Genomic DNA, 5484 nt, shown 5'->3' on the forward strand with positions numbered 1-5484 from the left:
GCATGTATACCCTCGTAAAACTCTGTTATTGTACAAATACCCTTAATATAACGGTTGTTCTGACGGTGTTAAAAAAATTATATTTATATTAATTAAAAATAAAATTAAAATTTGAAGTGACGTTATTAGCCTCATCCTTCTCACACCCCCACCTCCACCCCCCCCGACCCTGCACCACCGAGGCGCCCGGCTTCCCACACCCACCCACCGCCCCCCCGGATGGCGTGTGGCTTGCCCCCAGGCGCGCTGCACCCGGCTTCCGCCCCCCCCCCCTCGGCGGCTTTCCCCCCGCCCTCCCGCCCCCGGCGTATCGGGATCGCGATCGCGATGGCGAGGGCCATGGGGGGCGAGATCAAGATCCTGCAGGCCATGGAGAGCGAGGTCGGCCTGAGAACGCGATGCAGCTCGCTCGCGATCTCTTTCCTCCTTCCTCCCTGTTCTCCTTCCTCATTGGCTGGGTGGGGAAGGAATAATAAGGGTAATAACGCCATTTTAAATTTTTATTTTATTTTTAATTAATATAAATATGATTTTTTTAATACCGTTAGAACAACCGTTATATTAGGGATATTTGTACAATAACAGAGTTTTACGAGGGTATACATGCAAATATTAATTTTAAAAGGGTATTCACGCAAAATTTGATATTTAGAAGGGTATCCATGTAAAAACCCTATATAATACTATGCAGTGTTCTTTACGGTAATTTGTTATACAAAAGTATTTTCTCAATTTATTTATCAAATGCATAAGAAAGTGCCACAGTACTTTAAAAATATAGTTACCAAACAGCTTTTTATAAAAACTCTATTTCCAATAGCTCTACTGCCAACAGCTCCTCCAAACGGGGCCTTAAGGTCGCGCACTAGTTTGAACTCGGCTGGCTTCGGTCCAGTCGCAACTGCCAAGGATTTGGACGGTGCACGAGACCCTACGCTCATGCCGACGTCGTGCCCGCTGTTTATTGGTGTCATCTAGGGTCGAAATGGTGTAGTCCTACTTTTGACGGAAATCCAATTACAATCACCATTCATCACCATCCGCTAAGAGTGAAGACCGCAAAATTATTTTAATCTTTTAGCAAATGTGTTCGGTCCCAAACATGATGGAAGGAAAAGAATTTTTCATTTTCTAATTTTGTTGGATGTATTTATGCTCGAAATATATGAAATATCTATTTTAGTAAAAAAAAAAACAAAAAAAAGACTCGGAAGTTACGTATCAAAAGGACGTGGCCCTGAAACCTTTTCTTCGTACAAGTTTGCGGCCTTGTAGCATTGCTCTTTATTCTAAACCTATGCTGGGGAGGACTATGGTTCTAAATCGTTCTCTTCTAATACGCACTTAAATTAATATGTGGGATCTTGCTCGTGAACATTTCAAGATAGAAAGTTAAGCATTGAAGCATTTTACGGATGGATAATGGGAGTAGAAAGTGATGGAAGATTTGATGCCAGCGTAAGAATTTCTCCCCTTGCATCTAGAAGATCATATTATCTTGCAGGGGATTTGATGATGTTTTGGTATGCTTGTTATTGTTCCCCTTTATTTCTACCTTATCTACTAAACCTAATATACATTGTTGGCTCTTTTCCTAACTAATTAAACTTTTAGGATCAATTGGTTACCCAATAAGTTGTGTTCGAGCTATATGTGAGAGGAGGTGTTGAGTCATATTGGAGCAACACTATCATTGCATTAAGGCCTGCCATTGTAACCTAATTAACATCAAGGGGGCATTTTAAGAAATAAATTCATGACTCTCGCATGCGACATGATTCTTGCCCATTACTATTATTACTGCTAGTGCTGCTGTTGCTGCTACTACTTCTGGTGCTACTTCTACTGCTACTGCTACTACTAAAATATATTAAAAAGTAGAAAGCTTTGAGAGATTCATGTGGTGCCTTCTCAAATGGTAGTAGAATCTTCTAATAGATGAACAATATCTTTCCATGCCAATTGTTTGTTGACTCTCTTTTTTGTGAATATTTTTTTGTTCCTCCTCGTATTCCACAAGCATCAAAGGATGGTAGCAGAAAATTAATCCCAACCTGATCTTAATGGTTTGAGACACTTGTTATTCCTTTTCTTTGTGAGATAGTTGATAGAGCCTAATGAATCCCTCAACCTAGTTGCCATCACTGTTGCTTCCCATACATTTCATACTCTATTCCTCATTGTGTTGTTCACTTCTACTGTGATCTTTGTTCTTCCACAATTCATGACTCTCATAGCCCCCATTTTCCTTTCTTAATTCCTCTCCTGTTATTGTCATGCCCGCTTACTTTCATCTTGTCTCTCCTCTTTGTCTCCACCATGCTTCTTTTCTCTTGTAATGCCTTTTTTTTTTTTTGCCTCTTAGCTCCCATAGTTGTAATGACCTCTTAGCTACTAGTTTCTCTTATAATGCCTTCTATTCATCTTCATGCATAAGAGGTACGTGACCAATGAAATAGAAACTTGATTCGACCACTCGAGAAAATTAATAATATGCCTTCATCCAGCTAAATGACATGGATCAGAAGTTTACGATGAACGTAATGCAATAAAAAAACAACCTAAATACTATCCTTGAAATCATTGAAGTACATGCAATCCTCTAATTGCGAATTTGAATAGCTCTTGTTGAGCAGTCAAGATGTAATTTCATTTCTTGCATAGAAAGAGACAAGTGTAGCTGTGTTTTTTTTTTTTTATCTTAACTATACAATGTAAAAAAAAAACATGTCATCATGCCTATATCCCTTTCTGCGAGGCTGCCAACAAATCTAGATTTAATACTAGGTTGTCAAAATAATTTGAGAATATTATGTCTTAAGGACAAAGGCAATCCAACAATGATGCAGGTAAAATATGGATATATCCCTCTCCATCATACATTTCTTGCCAATACATTTCCTTCAAGTCGGACTCTAAAACTAGTAAAAGTATGAAAAAATTCTTAATAAATATATTACACATATGGACAAGTGGGGGCCTTTTGGATCCTTAACAATCTAGATTTAATACTAGGTTATTGAAGTTATCTGAAAGGATTCTATGCTACCAACATAGTGCAAACAGACAAAAGCAATCCACCAAGAGGCAGCAGTGATGATGGGGAAAATGTGGATGTCTTCCATCATTCATTGTTTATAGGCCAATATATTTCTCTGCTCTTGCTATTCAAGGCAGACTCTAAAAATATTGGAACGTTGGAGCACTTCTATCGATCGGTCATATCATATAGCTCCGAATCGGACATCAAATTGCTTTGATTTAAATTATCCGAGAGACATCTTTTATATATATATATATATATTAAAAAATGTACAATCAAACCTATTTCTCGATTCAATAGAAGCCTAAAGAAGTGAATATGGTACCCAAATAACGATAGATATGTCAAAAGCAAGTTCTTTTGTTTTTTCGAAATTTGAAGTATGAAAAAGCACTCATTAAACTTACATAATGGATGGCTAAGTGTCATTTTTCTTAAATGTTAGATCCTTAATAATTTTGCAGCAGAATTATTTCGCCTATCCGAACAATATTATTCCCAACCAAAATAAAGAAAAGCAAAAGGGAGCATGCATGCATGATTCATGACGATGGCATGCATGGCCTTTACGTCCGTTGCTCTCATGCATGAGGCAAAGCATAGGCGTCTGAGTTATTAAGCTGAGGGGACTTGCCTTTTATCTTTATCATACATGACTGGAGAAGCATGGGATGGTGGTGGCGAGGACAGGTGGGGGTTGACGATGAACAACAATAAAAGATGGCGTGTTACGGTTGGAATCTCTTCCATTGTCATCAAACGCGTCATGGATCCTTTCCTTCTATTATTTGTACCGTCCAATGGAAGACGGAGGAGGCAGGACTTAATAACATCTGAATTCTTGTCAGGAAAGTTCCCATGCGCTTCCAACAATTGTCAGCAAGTTATCAAACGCAAGAAATGCTTGAGTTAGGGTCTAATATCTCAATATATCTTAATAAACTTGAAATCTTAGCACGGCAAGACTTTACTTTCGGTAAAAAACCAGTATGCATGGTCCATTAAGTATCAATGACTAATATTTGACTTAAATATTTTTTACATTGCCGTGTCATAGTGATCATTCACAGTTATAAGGACATAGAATAGCTTTAAAATGCCGTAAAAATGAAGGAAAACGACATGATGATGACATTGACTGAGTCAACATACCCAATAGTTTCTACTATAAGTATTTCTTTATACCAATTGTGACTTAGTGTACTACTAATCACTAGGAGTGCAAATGGGTTGGGCCGGGTCACGAGTGGCTCCAAACCAATCCGGTTTCTTATTTGGGTCCTACTTTTGGACCCAAACCCAACCCAATAAAAAATCGAGTCAAGTTGGGTCCACTGCTATAATTTTTGACCCAACGAGTCATTCGAGTCGGATCGGATCCATGTATAACTCGGACCTAACTTAAAAAATCCGGGTCTGGTTTGGATCAACCTATCCATAGCTTCAGAACTTATTTGTACCCCCGAGGCCTGCAGCATACGGATCCAAATAATTTTACGGATTCGGGTCGGGTCGTAAGATTGAAAATCCAAAGATAACCAAATTTCAAACGGGTCGGGTCGGATCTGAATTCAATAAATTCAGACCTGACCTAGAAAATAGAACAGGTCCAATTTTAAAACCCAACCTGGCCCCACGGATCCTCCAAAACGGGTCGGATTGGGTCTAAACATGTCAACCTGATCCATTTGCAACTATATATTAGCCCAATGTGAGAGCATGCTAACAGAAAAAAAAAAAAAGCAGAGCCTGGTAGATGGTATGCATATTAAGGAAGAAGGGATTATCGAGTTTGCTCCACCCTGACCTTGATTTGGGACATGGGAAGAGTACATGGTCAGCCATTTCTTCTCCCAAATTACATTTTGCAACTAATAAATCAGCCACTTCATATAGACAAGATAAAATCCTCGAATCCATATTTTGAGGCTTTGTAAACTTCTTTCCAAACAAGGGAGATCACTCTACCAACAAAGGAGAGTGATCTCCATTTCCAGCTTGTATATGGGTATTGCATAGGTTTATAGGCCTATAGTGATCTCCATTCCCATTCCTGGTACTAGCTGTCTGCTCTATTCGATTAGATTTCCTTGTCATCAACTGCCCCTTGATGGGAGTTCCCCTCTCTCACTGCTGCCAGTTTCTCCTTTGTCCTCTCATAGGAACACTCTAGGCTCCATGCCCTATGCAGCCACATGCATAGTGGTAAATTAGACTCCCTCAGATGTGAACAATTGCTAGATCTAGGGTTCACCTTTCTCACCCTCCAAGTCAGACACTTGGGAATAGAGGCTCATTAAGGCCAGTTGAAATGCATACTCTAGAGCCACTGAGGTGGTAACTCAGTGGAACGGGGCCTTACTTCCAACCAAGTGGTTCCGAGTTCGAAACGCGCAGGCATCGATTAAATTATGGAGACCGGATGCTTCCTGCTCGGACAC

Source organism: Phoenix dactylifera, unplaced genomic scaffold (genome assembly GCF_009389715.1).
Source record: "Phoenix dactylifera cultivar Barhee BC4 unplaced genomic scaffold, palm_55x_up_171113_PBpolish2nd_filt_p 001594F, whole genome shotgun sequence".
Classification (NCBI taxonomy): Eukaryota; Viridiplantae; Streptophyta; class Magnoliopsida; order Arecales; family Arecaceae; genus Phoenix; species Phoenix dactylifera.